The following is a 22,979-nucleotide window of genomic DNA, read 5'->3' as shown; positions in this document are numbered from 1 at the left end:
TTCAAGTGGAATATTTCCTTGATTTCCCTCCTATGGTTTGAAATTGGAAAACAGGAAAGATAACGTGTTTTCTGTGTTCACTTTGAATTCTACTATTTTATGAATGTATTTTCAGTTTTAAGAAACTTAATCTTTCAGAGAACAATTGTCTCTATTCAGGATCACTTCTAGGTAATTCATAGTGCTCTTTGCATTTTAAATATTTTATCCACAATATTTTATTTTATATTTTCAGATTATTGTGAGGGGAATTTTACCTATATTTTCTCACAGTATGGTTTGGATTGGCATAAATGAAGGCTCAGGAATTATGTGTGTTCGTATGATATTCTACTTTTATGACCATATTTTTCAGTCTTAAGAGACTGACACATTTTTAGAGTTTTTAAAATGGTATCATGACATCTGCAAATGAGACCAATTTGATTTCTTCATTTTTTCTTTTGTATTCCTGGATCTTCTTCAGTTGTCATATTGTTCTAGCTAAAATTACAAATACTGTAATATATAGGTATGAAACCAGTGTATATACTTGTCTTCTTCCTGCTTGTAGTAGAACTGCTTTGAATTTTTCTCTCTTTAGCACGATGCTTGTGGTGGGCTTCTTGTACCTTGCCTTTACTATGTTGAACTATATCCTCCATACTTATAGCTTCCCCAAGACTAATCAAACTTGTAAGTCTGGGAATTGGAGAAAGCTTACCTGGTTGAAGATTATTTTTTAATGTTGTCTTGAATCTGTTCACAAGTATTTTATTGAGAATATGTGTGTATAGGTGCAAATTAGTGTGTGATAACTTCCTCTCTTTCTGCCAGTCTTCTGTAACTCTTTTTTCCTGTCGCTTCCAACCCTGACCAGCAGGAAAGGTGTGACACAATGATGTTCTTCCCAAAGCAGTTTATTCAGGAACCCTTTTTCTGCAAGCCAGAACAATGTCTCCATCCAGCCCCCGAGCCCACTCCCTTATATGCGCCCTCAACCACCTCAACCGTCCAGTCTGCATAACCTCCATTCATAGGTCCATGTCACATGGCCTGATCAATCGTCATGGTGCACCGGTGCAGCTCTCATGATGGGGCGTGCCTTAATTTCACGTGCTGGTCGGGAGACAGGGTAGCAGTCCCAAGCACCATCTTGGGATTTCCGCTAAACTCGCTTCCCACAGTAAATCACGAATGCTTTAAAAATATTCTAGATTTGGGACTGTAAATATAAATAGTCTGAGTTTTCTCCATGTTTCCTATATTCTCTTTCATTTTACTAATTCAAACCTTTCATTACCTAACATGGTCAGAGGGTATGACGATCTTGTTAATACCTTCCAAGAGTGACCTCTTCCTTTCTTTCATTATATAGTTGTCTACATTTTATTGATTTCAGCCATAATGAGTTGGATACACATGTTATACCCCTTCCCCAAGGCTAAAAAGCCATCCTGAAACAAGGTGCAAAGAGAGTGTAGGTGCCCAAATTGTGGATGGGATCAGACATGAAGCGTCTTCTGGATACAAGAAGTGCTGCCCTCATGTCACATAGCAGCTGTGGCTTCCTACACAGCTTCAAGCCAGTCAACAGTCAAGAATCCAGTGAAAAGACCTGAAAGCTGCTATAACTACCTGACATACTATGGACAGTTAGTGTCTTCTGTTGGAGGGTTGAAAAAATATTAGTAAGGGTTTATCATAGAGTTATTAAACACTATTTTAATGAAGAAGATATACACAGGAGGATTCAAAGAAATAGAGTGATATGTGTAAAATAAATGGAAAAATATCAAAATTCATTGGTGGAAATTCTCAAAGAGTAAAATATATAAACTATATTCCTCAATATTATGTATATAGAAAATGTTTTATTATATAGGGATATTTAATGAAGCTACGTTATGGTTTCTGTTGGTTACAACAGATCTGCCAATTCTGTGAGTTTAATGAGTGCATTTTGTAATTTTATCTTAATAAGTTTAAAGTGGTTTTTTTCAAAAATAGTAAGCTTTATTTCCATGTACATGTTCAACAACGGGCTTCTATAAATCATATTATAAAAACCAAAACACTATATATCAAGAAAACATAATTATATTGGGCTACATATCCAAACAAAATATTCAAAAGTGAAGAAATTCAAGTGACTAAGAATCGAAAGTGAAATATTTATCATCCTTATACATTACTGAAATGCAAATCAAAATTATTCTGAGATTTTTTTTCCTCCCTTTCTGAAAATTTAGTTTTATAACTCATGAGTCAACTTTTGTTTCTTGTGTTGTGGAGGGAGTGGAACATTCCTATTCTCCTGGAGGGGATGCAAACTTGTACAGCAACTTTGGAAATCAATATGATGTTTCTACAGGAATGCAGAAATGGAAATAACTCGAGGTAAATATATCCAAATGTTGATTCATCCTAGTATAGAAACCCTTGAATATTTGGTAATGTTCAAGTTGTTCCTTAACAAATGAATGCATAAAGAAAATGTGGTGCTTTTTACAGATTGGAATGGGAAAGCATGTAATTTTCAGGACAATGAATGTATTTTGTGAGAGTCATCATAGATGAGATAATCCAGATCAAAAAAAGAAAAATGGGATACATTTTCACTTTAATCTGAATGTTAAGTCTCCACACTGTATTGCTATGATTACTTTATTGTAAATGTCAAGGGATGTGGTCCAGACTGTCCTCACTTTGGCATTTACAAATGTACTTATGGATTGCAGAGGAACACTGTCAGGAACGGGAATGTCACATTTGAAGAAAGAGGGAAGAGGATGACAATGGAGGGAATATAGAGATGTACAGTTAAATTAGGAGACATTTGAGGCATTGAATGGAAACCTAATGAAACAGAAATAAAAAATATTTTTTTTATTTTTTTTTGTCGAGGTAACTAAAGATTTATAGCCATAAGGACAGAAAATAAAACATTGATTGGGTATATCTATGTGAATTTTCAATAATAAGAAACTCACAAAAATTATGGATTTCAACTTTCAATAAACCTATAGTATAGATAATGAAATATATATTCCTTAATGAGACAGATCTGAATATCTCTGTTGTAAACATAAATGTATTATATTATATACATTATATGTGTAAAATAATCCATTTTTTATTTACATTTCCAATGTCATTTCCCAAATTGGTCTTCCTTTCTTGAAACCCCTAAGCTATTCTGATCCTCATTTTTCTAATATTGTGCTACCCCATTTACATGACCACATCCCCCTTCTCTGGGATATGAAGTCTCCACAGGACCAATTGCCTCCCTTCCCAGATATGGCAGATGAGGCAGTTGTATTCCACATATGCTCTGATATCTATGTAGCAGAAGTCTTGGACTGGACAAAGCATACTCTAGGAGATGGAAAATTTCCTGAGCATCTAAAGAGAAAACTTAATGGATACTTTTGTTCTTCATATTGGGTTCCAATCCACTCCAGATCCATAATTCATTCCCCTAACTCTTCTTTTGTGGCTGTCAGGTGTTGTCAAATGCTTAGGTTTTTCTGCATCGGTCACAGTCAGGAGATGGCAGAGCCCCTCAGAGGGGAGACGTATTAGGGTCTTAATGCAAGCACATCTTGAAATCAGGAATAGTCTGAGGATTTGGAGTCTGTGGATGAAATTGATCTTCTGGTTGGGTGGTATCTGCATTGCCTTTCCTACAGTCTCTGCTAATTTTTGTATTTAGATTTTTTAGATTTGACATTTATAGATAAAAATTGTGAGCTGTGTGGGCAGCACCATCCCTTCACAGGTGGGCATGTCGAGCTACAGGAGGCAGTCTCTAGTTGTTCTATCTATTTTCCTGCTCGGTATTTAAACTACCACCATCACAGTAAGTTTCTGGGATATACTTACATCCCTGGCATCAGGGATTTTCCTGGGGATACCCAAGTTCACCAACAACAACTGATGCTTATTTTTATTTACTCCACGCTTCCTCTGAATTTCTCCACTGTCTCTTTAATTGTTGCAACTCCCACCACTTTGTCCATCATTTTCCACCTCTAGCTACTCTCTCTTCCTGCACTCCTCTGCCTTCCATGTTTATTTTGTTCTCCCTCCTAAGTGGATTGCAGGCATCCACAATTTGGCCTTCTAACATGTTACCCTTCATGTTATAAAGGATTTGTATAGCGGGTATTCTGTTAGCAGGGCTAAGATCTGCTTGTCATTGAGTGCATCTTATGTTTGGTCCTTTTCGATCTCTGTTACTTCACTATTTTCCAGTTCATCCTTTGTCTACAAAGTTCTTGGTGTTCTCATTTTTAATACCTGAATAATGTTCCATTGTTTAAATATAGCATATTTTCTGTATTTATTCCTGAGTGGAGATGAGGTATACCATGATTGTTTCCAGCATTCAAATATTATAAGTAAGACTGCTGTGAATATCTTCAATCACATGTCCGTGTTATGTGTGGATCAAGATTGAGTCTATTTGTTGAAGTGAGTGGTAAAGCTGGGTTTTCAAGTAAAGCTATGTGCAATTTTCTCTGAACCTCCACTTAGACATCCAAAGTGACTATCCAGCTACAAATCCCACGAGCATTGTAGGAGTGTTAAACTTTCTCTACATTCTAGCCCACTATGCTACTGCATTAATGTTTTGTTTTAGCCATCCTGATTGTTTTAACAAAGACTCTTGTGTTCATTTTGATTTGCCTTTTTGTGAACTAAGGATGTTAAACATTTCTCGATATGTTTTTCACTTACTGAGCTACCTCAGTTGAGAATTCTTTGTTAGCTCTGTAATCCAGTTTAAAAGTTGTGTTGCTTGATTGTCTGGGAGTTTACATTTCTGAGTTCTTTCTATATTTTTGGTTTTGGCCCTCTCTCAGATGTATGGTTCATAAAACTTTTTCCAAATGTGTAGGTTGCTGTTTTCCTATTGTCAGTGTACTTGACTTTAAAGAAAGTTTTCACAATGATGGGATTTCGTAAATTGATTGGTGCTCTTAGAGTCTGAACCTTTGGTGTTCTGTTCTTAAAATTTTCTCCTGTGCAAATATGTTCTAGGCACTTTCTGACACTGTCCCTTCTATTGGCTTCTGCATATCTGATTTTGTGAGGATTTCATTGATGTTCTTGGCCTTTAACTTTGAAGGAGAGAGAAATGGATCACTTGGCACAGAGATATATCTAGACCACCAGTTAGGAGAATATCATTTCTTAGAACGCTTTGTGTTATGTATAACATACTTAGTCATCACTGAAATGCAAATAAAAACAAATGTGAGATACCTCCTCACATCAGTCAGAATGACTAATGTCAAAATTCAGGTTACACCATATGCTGTCAAGTATATGGAGAAAGAGGAACACTCCTCCATTGTTGTTGGGATTGCAAACTGGTAAAACCTCTCTGTAAATTAGTCCTGAGTTTCCTCCAAAATTGCACTTGCTGAAGACGCAGCTATACCTTACCTGGGCATATACCCAAAAGATGCTCCAACATACAACAAGGACACATGTTACACTATGTTCATAGCAGCCTTATTCATAATATCCAGAAGCTGGAAAGAGCCCAGATGTACTTCACCAGAAGAATGTATACAGAAAATGGCCTATATTCACACAATGGACTAGTACGCAGCTATCAAAAACAATGAGTGCATGAAATTCATAGGCAAATGGATGGACCTACAAAATATCATCCTGAGTGAGGTTACCCAATCACAGAAAAACAAACAAAGTATATAATCATTGATTATTGAATATCAGCCTAAATGTTGTAATTAGCTATGATACAAGGCACAGACCACATGAAACTCAAGAAGGAGGAAAAAATGCACATGATTCACGCCTTCCTTAAGGGTAAATAAAATATCCATAAGAGGGGTAGGGAGGCATTCTTCTTAAGAGACTGAAGAAATGGCCATTCAGAATCTGCTAGACTTTTGGCACACACACACACACACGCACACACACACACACACGCACACACACACACACACACACATTATATATATATATATGCAACAAACTATTTTGGATTAAATAAGGATTTGAGAGTTTATCATTTGAAGTAGGTCCACAATATTTACACTGTTATAGTTACTCTATAGCTGGGCCCCCCTTTGTTGCCAAAATCATTCCAAAAAATGAAATTGTAAACCAAAATATTTTTGAGTACATAATTAAGGAATATTTATAAAGTCCCCTATCAAGGAATATACAGTAAGAAAGTGAAATACAATATTTATTCAATTAAATATCTGTACGGAGAATACTGGCCTTTAGGAAACAGAGAAAACCTAGAAAATTGAACTATATATCACAGGAATGAACATGGCAATTAATTATTATATAGAAGATTCTTCTCCACTCCATATTCCTAAATCATTTCTATCCATGCCAAACCCTGAGTACATTTCTCCATTCAGAGCATGTAACCACTAATGAAGCAAAGAGATTTCTCTAGCTTTAGAGAGATGGAGTACGTAAAGGTTTGCACTGTGTCACAGGAGACATACCTGGAGAGGGCACTCCAAATCTAATCAATGTAAGGAAAACTGTTTATCTATTAGGCCATGGCAGTTCTCAGTGACATCATCATTAGACCCTGCTTCAAATATCTCTTGGAGCCTGGAGGCCCTTAGCTTCTTCTGTGATGTCACAAGTATTGTCGTGGCTGCAACTGCCTCTCATATATTCCTTCAGTACCTTTAGGTTAAACTAATTGGTCTCTAATTCAACGTAAACAGCCATTTGGGAGGGAGAATAAAGAGGATGATGATATCAGTGATGGGGAGAAGAAAGTTGGCCTTCTGACTTGGTGTAACAAAAAAAGGAAGAAATATATGATACTTGGGATAGCTCACAGAGACTTTAGTAGGGGTTGAGTGGGATCTCTGAAGAGATAGCCTTGATCTGACCCTTCCACATATGGGAATAATGAGCTTGGAGCCTTTCAGAAACATATGGACTTCCCTGTTCTTTTGGTTCCTGGAAGTTAGAGATTTTATATCATTAATTTCTTTATTCCAAATTCCAAGTGTTCAGCAGGGCACAGTTGTTTTCCTGAGAGCTCATGGCCTTTATTCTTTTTGTCAAGAAGAAAAAGGTCCTAAAGATGAAGAGAAAGACAAGTATTGTGTCCTCCCCTCACAGTTAACTCTTCCATTCTTTGGATTCCTATAGTGCAGTTTGTGTCTGACATTGATAGCTCAGAGAGAGAATGATTCTAGTTGAGATTTCCTTATCTCAGTCTTTCCACTAGTATTACTCTGACTACCATTCCCTGACAATGATCTTTTGATTTCTGAGTTAATAGCTGTGATTACCTGGCAGCTTTCTTTTCTCTTATTTCTTACATTTTTTTTAATTTTAAGCAAATTTTATTCCTGTTTTATTCGATATTTTTATATTTACATGTCAAATCTTATTTCCTTTCCCAATTTCTTGCCCAGAAGATCTCTATCTGGTCCCCCTCCTCTTATATACCCCCCCTTACTGTCCGTTTTCAGCTCATTGATGTGCCACTAGAATGCACTTCTGTATTTGATGTGCTCTAGCTGTGTCTCACATGGAAGATCTATATACAGTTGCTGTCAGCATGCACTTCTTAGCTTTATCAAACTTATCAATTTATCTATTCTAGTGAGTGATATATATATATATATATATATATATATATATATATATATATATATATATACATACATACATACATATTTCTGCCACATGTTTGGCATGATCTTATATGGGATTCCATCAGTCTCTGCTATTAATTCATAGATAGTATCGTTCCACCTTTTAAAAAGGAGTGAACCATGCACATTTTGTGTGTACTTTTCTTAAGCTTCCAGTTATCTGTGTACTGCATCTTGGGTAACTTGAGCTTTTATGCCAATATTCACTTTCAGTGATTTCAAACAATGTGTATTTTTCTGTGATTGCATTACCTCAATCAGTGTGATATTTTCTAGTTCATTCCATTTGTCTATGTCTTTTTTGAGATCATTGGTTTGATACCCTAGTAGTACACCATTGCGTAGATGTACCACATTTTCTGTATTCATTCCTCTGATGAATGCCATTAGGGTTCCTTCTAGGTCCTGGGTATTATAAATAAGGCTGCTATGACCATAGTTGAGGTTGTCTCTTTTTTGTATATTGGAGCATCTTTTGGTTATATGCCAAGAAGAAATATATCTGGGTCCTCAGGTCGTGCAATTTCTAATTTTCTGAGGAATCTCAGACTGATTTCTAGAGTGTTTGAACCAGTTTGTAATCCCACCAACAAAGAAGGAGCATTCCCCATTTTTGACATCCTTATCAACATCTGCTATCTCCTGAGTTTTTATTTCAGCCTTTCTTACATGTGTGAGGTGGAATCTCAGGGTTGTTTTCATTGACATTTCCTAGATGACTAAAAATGATGCACATTTCTTTAGATGCTTCTCAAATATTTGATATTCCTCAGTTGAGAAATCTTTGTTTAGTTTGGACCACAATTTTAATAGGGTTATTTGTCTCTCTGAAGCATTACTTCTTGAGTTCTTTGTATGTATTAGATAATAGCCCTCTGTCAGGTGTAGGATTGGTGTAGACCTTTCCCCAATTTGTTTCCTGTCATATATATATGACAAAGTTGTTCTGAACCTTGACACCCACTGGCAAGTAGTCCAATAAGGTGTACAACAACAAGGAGTTGGTGAGCAACATTCCTCTATTAGTGGCTTTAGCAAGCTGACTGAATCCTCCGGCCTTCGTATGTGCTGGGTCAGGAATCTATATGGATGTCACACTGTTATTTAGACAGACTACACCAAAAACATCATATTATTTACACAGTACAGTATTGAAGCCTCTCCACATCACATAAATGGGATACTGATGTTAATATTCTACAGAGATGACAGCAATCTCTCCCTACTCTTGTCAGGAATTTATTCTTCCATAAGGAAAATCAATGTGTATTGTTATGTTTCAAAGCCTGAACTAAAGGTCTGATCATGAAAAATCGTTTTTAAAGTTTTTAAAGTTCATCCTGGTTTCATTTGAGATTTTTGGATAGGCAGATGTTTCCCAATAGTGTTTGCGATATATAATAAGTACACAGTGAAATGTGTCGGCTGAAAGAATAACACCGTATACAACAGAGTACACGATGCCTGCTGTATAGGTTATTCTTTCTCACAGGAGAAAGTTTATGTATCAAAGGATGTGTGGATTAGTACAGCAGCTGCTGACAAGTTTTGAAGAAGCATTGCTGAGGGCTACAATGGATTTTCAACACCGTGATATGCCATGGCCAGTAGGGACTAGCAATTACTTGGTTTGGAAACATCAGATAATGTGATGTTTGACAGCTAGGTTGGATGATTCTGGATTATTGTTAAATTAGCACAAAAGCATGTAAATACAAGATGGCATTCCAGAGCAATGAAGAGTCATTGTGGGGACCTTCACCCAGAACAAAGAAGTTGATTCCCAGATCCATAGATTGTGATCAGATCCAAATGACTATAAATAAATATGGGAATCACTTGTTCATCAAATTTGACACTTTATTAACTATTTCCGTTTTGTCCTACTGTTCTGTGCTAAACCTTAGCTCTTCATTACTTGTTCTTAAACAAGTGTTAATATGTGTTGATTACCACATGCTATTTAGCAGAAGGAATTCAGGAAAAATATTTATTCCTGCTTTCTCTGGCAAGTCAGCCAGGAGCCTCTCCCTGATTGGGGAGCTCCTTAACTGTTATTGAACCTCATATAAAAGGGAAAGAAAGACATCACTCCCACTGATATATATATATATATATATATATATATATATATATATATATATATATAATCAGATCAACCAAAAAAAAAAGCTGCACAACCTTTTGTTTAGTGCTTTTACCTTTTCATAGATTTTAGACAATATTCTCTCTATGCAAAAATAATTCCATCTAGGTAAAATGTTCCAAAGGTTATTGTTAAATACTTTACATAGGTTAATGTGCTTAGACTGGTGTACATTTTATATATAGTCATTCAGTCCAACAGCTGATTCATCCACAGGTGTTCTGCATACTTAAATGCATACAAATATACCTCCATGTATGTGGATATTAAACGTAGAGGACCTACCAATACATTTGGGTGGATCGATGGATCGATGCAAGGATTGATAGGGTAGAGAAAGAGTCCCCCAAAGCACCAAACTTATTTCTTTTCAATGGCATTTTATTGTCTCCTTAAACAAATGATCTTAAAAATTACCTCAGATATAAAATATTACAAATCATGGGAGTTATAGAAGGATGTTGTTCAAAGGGTTGTTTCATTCTATATGTTCTTTATAATTTGAAAGAAACAGTGTCCTATGGCATTGCCTAAACTTCATGCACAGTGACTTAAGCCGTGGTCCTGAATATTTACCTTGAATACAAATTCGTCCCCAACTTATTTCTCTTTTTATGGTAATAATGAAATACTTTTGTATTTATCATTATATAGCCTTTATTTACTATTAAGTGGAATGGTCTCATTCTATCCTTTAGTTTTGCTTTATTACATCTTTCTAGCAAACAACTAAAATCATATCTTTAATCCTAATTTCTAAGATTATCTGAAGCAAATGAGGAAGTCTATAAAATCATTAATTCATCTAACCAACATTATTATATGAAAGCTTATCTTTATGTTGATCTGCAGGACAGATACTCAGTGGGGACTGTTGGGGGACAGGGCAATGCACAGCAATTCTTGTGCTTGTAAGTCTGAGAGGAAAGGCAAATTAGGTGCAAGAAGCAATCCCCAGATGAAGTCTCTTGACCCTTTGGAACTCTAGCTCATGCATCTTAGTCCACGCAAATGGTCAGAGAAATCAAGGAGGGTCACCTGTTAGCCTGAGCCTTTCCTAGATTGCTCCAGACAAAGGGCCACTTTTGTCTGTTTGTCTGTCTTTGTGTTTGTTTTGTTTTTTTAAACAGTGTTTTATTTGTATTGCCCTGGGTATCATGGTACTCACTACATAGACCAGGCTGGCTTTAGTTCACAGTTACACCCACCCATTATCAGGTACTGGAATTAAAGGCATGAACCAACACTATCAGGCATCTGAGGACTCTTAAAAATTTCTACGCAACCATACAACTTGTATTTAAACAAATAGTATCTGAATTTATAACTAACATGTAGACTAAACTTAAGAAGCTTACAAAATTCAAATGTAATTTGTTCGGCTGATGTCATATTTTGTGATTTCATTGTCATGCAAATATGAGGACCTGAGTTTGAATTCCCAACATGTATGTAAAAAGCCACCAGTTGAGAACAGAAATACTTTTTTTTGATGATTGATAAACTCATCTAAGAGCGCTGTTTCAAATGAGTTATGAGTTCTCTTTTTATGTTCAAAGTTTGTTTGTGTTTTAACCATGTGAATGTGTGCATGCACACACCCACACACACACACACACACACACACACACACACACACACACACACACACACACAAACTCACAGGCACATGCATATGCCCATGCACACACACAGGTATGTGTGATGTTTGAAGAAGCCAAAAGGGACAGGAAGACTTGAGGCTGAATTTACTGTCAGGGTGGGGGAGGAAGGCATATTAGACCCAGAAGAGAAAACAGAGTGAAAGAGGAGGAACATGCAATGGTTGATGTTTCAAAAAAGCATCTAAGGATTCTTTGAGTTATCTCATTGTTCCTCGTTATGTTTCCCTTCATTTCTCTATTTTGTTAGTTAGGATAGTGTCCCTCCATGTTTGAATTAGATTAGCTAACTTGTTAATTTTATCAACTCTTGGGATCCTTGATAATATTATTGTGTTCCTTTTTTCTAATTTACTGATTCCAGCCTTGAGTTTGATAACTTCCTTCTGTCTCCCTCCCTTTTTCTTTTTTTTTTTTTCTTCTAGATGTTTCCCCTGTGTTTTTAAGTTGCTGGTACGTGATCTCTCTGATTGGACTGGAAAGGCCCTTTTTGAAGTGAACTCTCCTCTTTGCAATTCTCTCATTGTTTCTCATGAGTTTCTGTATGCTACTCCTTCATTTTCACTGAATTTTAGAATGTTTTTAATTTCTGTATGTCCTCTCGAGGCCATCAGTCATTTGGTAAAGAGTTGTCTAATTTATATGAGTTTGTAGAGACTTTTCCTTGATTTTTAATCCTAGCTTTAATCCATGGTGATCTTTTCCTATATCTGTGTTCTCTTATTGTATGTAAGACATCTGGCTAGGCCTTTCTGGCTTTTAGACCTTCTGCTGAAAATTAATATAATTTTGTTAAGTTTGCCTATGTTTGTTTCTTGGGCTTTTTGCCTTGTACCGTTTAATATCCTTTTTCTGTAGATTAAGTGTTTTGATTATTATGTGGACACATTTGTTTGATTTCTTTTCTTTTAGTCAAACATATTTCTTGTTCTGTAAACTTCATGTACATTCATGGACATCTTTTCCCTTAGGTTAGGAGAGGTTTCTTCTATTACTTTGTGGAAAATAGTTCCTGGAATTTTGAACTGAGAATCTTCTCCAACTATTACTATTGCACTTAGGTTTGTTTGTTTGTTTTTTACTTTTTTCATAGTGTCCCATATTTCTCGGAGGTTTTAGATTTACTATTTTTCTTTACTGATAGATTAATTCCTTCTGTCTTCTATGGCTGCAATTGCCACTCCCATCTCTTATATTCCCTTGTTGATGTTTGCGTCTATAGTTTCTGTTCTCTTACCTAGAGTTTCTGTTTCCAGGGTTTCTTTATTTTATGTTTTTATCATTTCTTGTATTTTTCTTTTCAGGCCTTGTACAATCTTATTCATTTTCTTCACTCATTTGATCGTCTTTTCCTATATTTATTTACAGGTCTTATTCATTACTTTTTTAAAGTTCTCTACCATCTTCATAAGATTAGATTTAAGGTCATTTTCTGCTGCAGCTGTGATTTAATATTCATGACAGGCTGCTTTAGGATAGCTAGAACATGGTTTTACCAATTGCCCTGGAGTTATTGATTGTGATCTTATGTTGGCCTTTAGCTCTCTTGGTTTTGCAGTTATTATTGATTTACATGATGATTTCTGAGATTATCAGTGTTGGAAAAGTGCTTTTGGATGCCCCACACCATTGTTTCCTGTTTTTTCTCTAACTTCTAGTCTGAGTGTCCCAGAGCACCAGTTACTTGCAAAAGTTCAAACCCAGTAGGAGTCTATCCACGGATGTTTATGGCCTATGTGGCCTATTGGGTTTTGGGTGCTTAACTTGTTTCTATGGTACCTAGTATAAGTTTTGATTGGGGACCCTGTTACCAAATTAATCTAGAACAAAGAGGTGGAAGTTGTTCTCCAGATAATGGACCCTAGGGATTGGGATGCTATTTAAGGCTCCTGGGTGTGCTTTAAGGGGTCTTGTTACACAAGGAATTGGGGCAGGACCTTATGTGGTTAGTCCTAGTCACAGCTGGTCTCCATGAAAGCAGTCAGAGTTGTGCATCAGAAAATGGAGTGCAAGATTGAGGGTGTAGTTTACTCCTGCAGAGTGTGCTTTAAGGGGATTTGACTGGCAAGTGCTTGAAGCAGTGTCTTCCCGGTTGTCCATTGAACATGTAGGCCTCAGGGAAAAAATAGGAGAGTTTTGAGCCGTGAAACATAGTGCTAAAGATGGAGTCTAAATGCATGAAGTTTAATTGAAACCAAAATTCTTTATTGGCATTCTTTATCTTTTTTCTTAAGATACCTATAAACTCTCGCACAGTTTTGTTTATGTCCTGTTTAACTGAATACTAATTATGGAGGAAGTTTGCTTCCACAGCAGTAACAGATATCTTGGATTGAGAAGAATTAAGCACCAAATCCCTGTGACTTGGTTGGAGGCACCTACTCTATCCTGGGTCTATACCAATTTGACACAACCTAACATTAATGTTTGTGTCTATTTATATGTCTAGGTATCTAGGTATCATGGTAGGTAGATGAACAGATAGAGAAGTATAGATCTGATATATATATATATATATATATATATATATATATATATATATATGTGTGTGTGTGTGTGTGTGTGTGTGTGTGTGTGTGTGTGTGTGTGTGTGTGTGTGTGCCTGTATTGGTTTGTGGACATATGGGGTGAGGAGAGATTTATTTCAGTGACTTACAGTCTCTGGTCCAGTTAATCCAACAATGACTGGCTGTGAAAGTTAAGTTCAAGAATCTTATAGTTGCACCATCACCAAGAATGATGTCTTAAGTTGTCTTCTGTGGTTTTGGAATTCTTTTAAATTAAGATTTAATGCCAGTAATGAAATAAACTTTCTATCAAGACAGAACAAGCAGGATAAGAACAAACACCTCTTTCTTCCATGTCCTCATATAGGCTTCCAATAGAAGGAATTGCTCACTTTGTAGCAGAATTAAATATCTGGATTCAATGTGTTTTTTTGTATTTTACATATTCAGACTAGAAGTAGATCTTTTCACATTGAATGAAAGCAGAATTCCTTCAAAGATATGCCCATTATTTTATGGTTTTATATAATTCCAGTTGTAATCAAGTAGGCAACCAAATTAGCCATCACGAGTCTACTTCTTGTCAACTTGAGACAACATCATACTTCCTTATATTGTGAATAATTTGTAAATGAAATTAATGACCAGATTATAATGGTACCTTGATATAGTAGAATGATGCTACATACAAATCGAAACGAATTATATATTAAACCAGGTCATAGTTATACTGAATGCGATATAATTATCAATTCCACAATGTCAAACATGTTATAGATTTAGAATAGGTGAAATGGGATTTATGGCACTTTCTTTATTATCTCAAATTTGAAATGAATATGAAAATGATTGTATTGTCTTAATTGTTATTATATTGCATGGTACAGTAGTTGATGAAAGAAAACACAAAAATCTATAGAAACACTTTGTTAACAAAATACGAAGCAATTATTGATTTCAATTATTAATCATTTTCTACAACTAGCTATGGTTATTTAGACAACCATGTGTAAATACAACCTTAGGTTATATTTATAAATACCTTCTTCACTACCCTGTTTTATTTTCTTCACCCATTAGAAGCACCTCATTAGATACCAATCTCCATGCCTGGTGGTTTTGTACCCTTTGTCATTCTGCATTAGTTTGTCTATTTTCTTTTCACATTGGCTATGAGGACAAAGATCCCTCCATCTTTTCTAAGCTCAAGCTGTTTCGCGATTCTACCCCCTGGCCTGATAAGTTTTATGGCAGAACACCCAACACTCTTTTAGAAACTGAGAAGATGACATAGCTAACCACATGTTCTTGACTCTTGTTAGACTGCTTTCTTGTTTCCCCCTTCAATAGCCAAACAGGATATGTGTCTTTAAAACTCAATCTGGCAATTTGCATTTGGAGTTAGTCTATTGAAAATGTTTCCCTCCAAGCTTTGGTCATTCTGAGGTGTCTGTCGATTTTACCCTGTAATATCGGGAAGCCTTAGATTTATCTTTTTGAAATTGTAACCAGTTTGAGCAACTTATACATTTCATCATGGACTATGACCCTGATATCTGAAGAATTCTTTCAAAGTGCAACCTGAGGCATTCAACAGGGAACCAAGACAAAGAAACTCAAAAGAGTTGTTCATTCACCTGTGATACCCTGGTCTAAATTGCCTATAGAAATTGTCATTTATCTTGCCACTTCACTACTCGATATAACACCTTCTGTTGAACATAGTGATGGCCATTTTTTTACTTCTGGTAACAGACATCAAGATTCTAGTGAGATGTCTCCAAATGACCCTTTTCGGAAGTGTATGATTGTGTTGTAGCCACCATTAATTGTCTCCTTATATACATTTGTTTATGTGTTGTCTATCTCTGTCTCTTCTGAACATTCTGTTGTTTGTCATTGTGAGTTGAGAATTTTGTATTAAAACTAATAAGCAGTTCTCTCCTTGGGGATAATATCTTTATTATTTCCTGAAGACTTATAAAGACAAGGATGTGTGTATGGATTCTTTGAGTTAGAATGGCCTTCCTTTAATGTTAAATGGCTGAGTTCAGTGACAATAAAACACTGGAAATCTGGAGAAGTATGGCTGGGCATCATAAGAACTACTGGACATTCTAATTAGTTTCCTTCAATAGATGTGTGCTTATGTTTATAACAACATGTTCCTCTCTGCTTTGCACCTGTTTTCTTAAAATTATATCTGTGACAACTTTAAAAATATCCTTCCCCTAGGAAATAACAGGGACAAAACTACAATCCCAAGAGTACACAGGGATTTACCTATAACTCTAGCCATATATGTAGCAGAGGATGGACTTGGAAGGAGAGGTCCTTTGTCCTGTCAAGTCTCAATGTCCCAGAGTAGGGGAATGTCAGGGAATGGAGGTTGGAGGGAGTAGGTGGTAGGTGTATAAGGAGCTCCATCATAGAATCAGGGGAAGAGGGATGGGATAGTTTGTTCCTGGAGGTGAAACAGAGAAAGGGAATAACATTTAAAATGTAAATAAAAATAAATAAATTATTTCAATCTTTCCATAACCATGCGTGGAGAGAAAAAACATTAAAAAAATTATACACATTTATTAAGATGAAGAAGAACTACACCAACCCTCTTTATTTTTAGTATTGATGACATCATGCTGTGCATCAGCCATGCCCAAGTGCCCTTTCCTCTTCTTCTCCCGAAGTATCTCATTGCATACCTAGGATTGATCCAATTAAGTTCCTTGTGTCCTCAACAGTCGAATATGGCTTCAGAATGTGCAGCTCCTGCAATTATTTTCCTACAGGTAACCTCTGATCTTTCTCCTTTGGGAAGAAAAGATCTGAGTAAACAGCCTCTATCCAGAGTTATGATAAGCGTTTCCTTAAGATCCAGTGAACAATACAAATAGAGCACAAAGAAACCCTCTTCCTCTGAGAAAACTCAGACACTCATCTCTATTTTATAGAATGTTTTTAAAGTTAATCAACCCAAAGGCAATGCAGGCAAACTGTTACTGGCCACCCTGTTCATATCAAAAAAGAGGGACTGAATAATTTTGGAAAATAAAAACCAAGTTCTGGGTCCATTTATGGATCTCTGACTGATAACAATAATAGTATTGAGAGTCAGTTTCCATTCCACACACCTTCCTTAAGATTCTGACCTTGACCAAGGTACTGTGGTTCTGGGCATCTAATTCCAGACTTTCTGGCTGGGCTACAAGCAGCAGCTCAGAAGCCAGAAAACCTATAAAAGTAAGTGACTTCACCCAGGGTACCTCAGAACATCCTTCTTTTCTAAAATAGTTTTTATGGACTTATCATATCTCTACTCCAATAGTCCTAGATGCCCTGGACCTAGACAGATGTTGAAGTGTGCTTTTGTCACTCAGTTCGCACAAGATATTTGATTTAAAAAGATTAGAGGGATGTGGAGGTATTGATGAGTCTCAGTGGTTAGTAGTAGTTTAAATTAGTGTGAAAATAGAAATCTGAATGAAAGCCAGGAGGACAGGAGATTTAAGAAGGCCATTAGTGGTAATCCGAAGAGTAAATCTGAATAATAATAATCAAGTCTGTTAAAACAAATATGAAAAGGGCTAGAAGAGAGCAAGCAACCGTTGGAGCAAGACAAATATGCCTCTTGAAAATGAAGTGAACATTGGAAAATTAGTATTGTAATTGGAAGTAAAAGGTACAGCAAGTCCTACAGTTAGAACAGTGATGGGGCCCAGGGTGCTGTACTCCAGGAGCCTATGGTAAAACTTAAACTTGTGACAGAGAAATTGATTTCATAATGGTCACTGTACCTACATATTCATTCCTCAATAATGTACTATGACAATTTTCTGATCAAAAGATAGCATTCACAGTAGCAAAAGTAAAACTTCCTTAATGTCTCTAAAGCAGCAAACATGCCATTGACATAGTTTGGCGTGATGTTACACACTATGATCCTGGCACTTAGGCAGGAGAATTTCAAGTTAGAGGTCAGCCTGGGCTACATAGTGAGTTCTGTCTCAACCTATTCTCCTTAAGAGAATTGTTATAAGAATTGAGCTATACCATTCAATAAACTCTAAGGGAATATATTGCATGAGTTAGTTGCTTAAAAGATTTATCATTATATTCAGAATAGTGGTCAGATGTGATTTTTGTGGAAATTTTAAGGCGAACACGGTCATTACCATTTCATTAGTGAAATCAATATTATATAGTCTGTGGGTGCAGTCAAGTGGTAGAGTGCATACATCATGTGCATAAGACCCTGGGCTTGAAACCCAATGCTCTAAGAGTGTCATTTAGTTTAGAGAATGCAACAGGCCTTAGATGGTCACACTCCCTGCCTGTTTTTCTCTCCCTGATTTTCTGAGACAGGGTTTTTCTGTGCAGCTGTCCTACAACTCACATTGTAGACCAGGCTGGCCACCAATTCAGAGATCTGCTTGCCTCTTCCTCCCTGTTTTGGGATTAGAGGCATGAGCCCCCACTGTCTGGCCCTTCATGTCTTTTATAGGCAAAGCAGAGATTTGTAGTCAACCAAGTGCTCCCCTGTCCAGCAAATGCTTTGTACCCTAACAACAGGTTGCCTATTGTGCTTCCATCACTTATTTTTTCTTGAAAGGGTCTTACTCCGTAGCACAGACTAGCCTCAAACTTGTTGCATTGCTGCCTCAGCCTTCTAAGTGAAGGCCTACAGGAACGAACCACTATGGCTAGCATATTCTCCCTCCCCTTCCTTCCTCCTTTCCTCAACAACAACCACACACTCATCCACTGTTTACCTTCCAATTTTGCATTCAACTCCTTCCTACTTTACTACTTTACCCACCCTCGTTGTCTGAGCTTTGTGTATCTGTGTGATTTATTGGTTTCCTTTTTACCAGCAGTCACTCTGAATGGTCAGCCTTGAACTAGAGAACTGTTTCTATGTTTTCTCATTTTTTCCCTTTCTTTTTCTCAGTATCCAGTATTTACTGCTCCCTTCCATTAGGTAGGCTTTGAAAATTTCTGGTTGGCTGATCAGATGATCAGCCTGTCAGTGATTCACATGGACCTGGAATATATGATCTGTTTTAACAATTAGAACTAAAATGGGATGAGAGGCGGGCCGGTTGCCAAATGATCCACAAGTTAGTGTATAATTTTGTATTCACACTAGTGAATTGCCAGCATAAACAAAGAACTATTGGGAATGATAACTATGACAGTAAAGGTCATGATGAAAACTCATCCAACAGCATTGCACATCTAATTAAATGTGTTTGTCACCCTGTTAGCAATCTCCTTATCTGAAATCATTTATTTGGCTTTTAGGTTGTGTTATGATTTTAGTCAACCACTTGCCAATATATCTAAAACTTACACTTAAAGAATTCAGCAGTAATCTCTCAACCTTCATATGTGTTGGGAGCTGTATCACAACGGCTAGAGTGCCAGCAACTTGTCCTCATAGAAATGCTCAGGATGCCATTGTAGGTGCCAGTGGTCCATGTACTGATTGCTTAGAATCATGTCAGATGCCGTGAGAAAGAACATCCTGGTCAATTCAGAAGTCTTGACCTTCTTCTGGCTCTTTACTCATGCTTAGGTGATGCCAAGTTCATTTAGTTAGGAATTCTGCATTAATAACAAAGATCTAATGGAGACAGATCTAGCTTGTACTCAGAAAAGATCATGATGAATTGGGTGTGGCAGGCCACCACGCCCCTGCAATCCCTGCAAGGGAGGCTGAAGCCATAGGATGGTCGGTCATCCTGGGGTGCATAAATGTAATCCTGTCCCCAAAATAAAAATTACTGCAGAGCAGCAATAAAAAATAATAATGAGCCATAAGCATTCTATGATTATGAGGAGGCCATAGAGAGTGTGCTCTGGGTGTATGTTTATAGTAACTTGCCACTTAAAAAGTTGTCTCAGTACCCGTGATATTTCTACATTTTCCTATGTTTAAAGTCATAGAACAAAGCATGTGTTTTTCTTCCTTTTATTAATAGACTCTTTTCCTATAATTTTATTCCAACTGAAAAAAGTACAAAATTGTTTGAATTGGTTCTAGGATATTCCGAAATCAAAAAAACATTGCCCAGTAGTCACCTCAGCTTCTCCGGTTTCTCATCCACTAAAGAGGTCGAGCAAGTGGTGTCTGCATAGGAGAAAGTGACTGTGAACCCACGGGTTAGGGTTTTACGGATATGTTGATGGTTACCTGTACTGTGAGACTAAATGGTATGAACAGTTAATTTATTTGAATTGTGATATTGTTTTCCTTCTTCTTTGAAATCTTCACAGAACCAGAATTTTGCCACAGATATACATACGGAGTGCGAGCCACTGTTCAGTGCATTCCTGCTTGGCTTTATTTCATTCAGTGCCTGTGCTGGTACTGTGACACAAGAAGAGCCTTTTCTCATCCAGTAAATGCTGCCTGGCAAATACTCTACGACTTTCTTCATCGTGACATTTCCAGCCCTTTACAGCACCCACAAAGGTAGGCTGAGGTCTCCCATCTGAGCCCTTACTACTGCAATCTGTTGCCCTGGACTCTGCCATCCCTGCCGTTGGTTCTGCTGAGGCTCCAGACCCGGGTTATCTCAGTTTAGCCTTGAATACAGTTTTTATCTCATTTCAATTAGCAGTTACTATCAGTAAGACTTGCAGTCAGTTGGTAAGAATTGTGATGCTGTTTCACCCTGTCTGTTGCTCAGTGGCTGTAAACGTATAGCTGCCTGGGGTTTTAATTTAGTTCATTAGAGTGTTTTTTTGTTTTTTTTTGTTTTTGAGCACTTTTTTGTTAATTTTTTCTTGGGGGGTTTGGGGAGGTTGAAATTTCCTTGTTTATTAATGAGGTTAAGAAATGGTTAGGTGCATAAAAATCCCTCTCGCAACCAAGTTTATTTTTAATCATTTTCTTTGATGAACTTGTAAGAATTGTTTACAGTCCATTTAATTGCAAATTGAGTTCTCTGATCGCTCCTGTTTCTCATCTCCAAGGCATCCTGCTATGACTTGCTCCTGCTCTTCTGTTGGGAATAGAAAAAAAAAAAAAACGTTTAAGTTCAGAACCAAATGCAGACACTCCTTTTGAATTTTTAACCTTTTTCCAAGAACTGTCAATCTGTGATATCCCATCCTTGCACTAAAATGCATTCCTTCTTTGTCTGCTGAGTACAGGGCATCAGCCCACACCTTACACAGTGCAAAGAGCTGTGACTAATGCAGATTAGTAAAGTGCTTTTAAATACTCACGTAAATTGTTCTCAGTAACCTTTTCTGTGTGGCTCAATTGGGAGACATATTCAGAAGTACAAAACTACTGTTGCTCTAACATGTATCTGATGCTATGTCAGATGAGGGCACTGTTAGTACCATGATATTGGTGTCCCTGAACATTCATAGTATGACATAGGGTCTATGCTAGAATAGTATTGAAAATGTATCCATTCTTGTTAAGTGATAGAATTTAATTTAGTACCTCAGTGAAGGAAACACATCCCCATGAATTCCATAATTTTAGTTCCTCCTAAGGAATGCCAGTAGTCAATACCAGTATGCACCTTGATTTATAGAATTGACAGTTGATTTGGTAAAAGATGCTATATGGCTTCTTTTACTAAATAATCAGAAACATCTGCCTCCTGTCTCAGATATAAATGAGTATTGGATAAATTATACTAGTAATATATTCATTAGAAAGTTAAAATTGCTGGTAGGTGCTATTGACACAAAATACAGCACTCACCCCAGGAAATAAGAGATAGTTAATTCTTGAGGAAAACCTAAGTGCTCGTAGCCTGGGAGCACAGACTCAGGTTATAACCACTGGAGGTGATCACATAATATTTTATTTGATACAGAAAAAAAACATAAATCAGTGCATTTATCACATTGGTGGTCGCTGCAAATAAGCAGGCTGCAGCAAAACAAGGGGAACTCTGTGTAGATCTGTGATGTCTGGTCACATGTTTAGCTTTCAGATTGGTAAGGGCTGGTGCCCTGCTAAGCATACATTTTAGGGCTGTAGTGAATTTGGTCCCTAACACCCATGTAAAGGCTGTGGAAGGCAGCAAACACCTATAACTCCAACTCTGAGGAGATAGACAGTGTGACTTGCTTTCCAGTCATATTATGGTGTCATTGAGCTGCAGGTTCAATCAGAGACCTTGTCTGAAAAAATAAGGTAGAAAACACCTGGGAAGACACTGATGCCAAGCTCCCCACACACAGAGAACACATTTGACAGATTTGGATAGTCACAGGCATGTTCAGACTCAGGCGTGAACAGTGAGTGACTTTCAAAGGGACAGTCTAAGGTAGTCGGCTTAGGGTCTTCACACCATTTACAATCACGAAGCTCAGCATTGAGACTCAGCCTTGAGGAACTTATGTTTACATAAAGAACTTTAACAACACAAAAGGATTACAAGTCAAAGGCCTGTCTTATTTACAGAGTGAGTTCAGAAAAACTTGGCAACATAATAAGATCCTGTCTCAAAATAAATAATATAGCTTACCTGTCATTCATGGAGCTCTGTGGTCATTCCTTAGCACGATGTAAGAAGAAATACAATGAAGGTTGGGATGGGCCAGCAAAATGGCTTCACAAGTAAAGGCACCTGAAGCAAAACTTGACAGCCTGAGTTCAGTCCCTGAGCACCCATGGTAGAGAAAAAAGACCTGCCTCCATCAGGTTGTTTTCTGACCTCTGTGTTTGAACAGTTGGCTTATGAGGAAATGGATGCTTTGTCCCCAGTATCACAGGGGGCTAGGGAATGTGAACAGAAGTTTGAGCCAGCAAATTTATTTATAAATGAAGCAGTTCTGTACTAATAAATATATATGTTTCCTATTTAACTATAGTTTAATGTGGTAGAGTTTAACATTAATATATTTGATGCATTGATTACTTATCTACTGCATATGTATGTAAACTGATAGTAAATATATTCTTTTCTCAAAAACAAAACAATGTGAGATTACCTTATTATTATTTCCTTATATCTGATTTAAAATA

General features: G+C 36.9%; 2 long non-coding RNA genes across 2 annotated transcripts in view; one reads left to right on the top strand and one right to left on the bottom strand.

Moving 5' to 3' along the window:
- LOC134484725 (uncharacterized) overlaps positions 1 to 22,979 on the bottom strand; it is a 134,826-nt gene that overhangs the window by 3,953 nt on the left and 107,894 nt on the right. The window lies entirely within an intron of this gene.
- LOC134484726 (uncharacterized) overlaps positions 1 to 22,979 on the top strand; it is a 38,915-nt gene that overhangs the window by 5,376 nt on the left and 10,560 nt on the right. The window contains exon 2 of the long non-coding RNA XR_010062444.1: positions 20,258 to 20,456. This is a non-coding gene — a long non-coding RNA (uncharacterized LOC134484726). The remainder of the gene's footprint in view (positions 1 to 20,257; positions 20,457 to 22,979) is intronic.

The sequence above is a fragment of the Rattus norvegicus genome (genome assembly GCF_036323735.1).
Source record: "Rattus norvegicus strain BN/NHsdMcwi chromosome Y unlocalized genomic scaffold, GRCr8 chrY_unlocalized_38, whole genome shotgun sequence".
NCBI lineage: Eukaryota > Metazoa > Chordata > Mammalia > Rodentia > Muridae > Rattus > Rattus norvegicus.
Note: the sequence above shows the minus strand (reverse complement) of the source record. Positions and strands in the feature narration are given on the sequence as shown.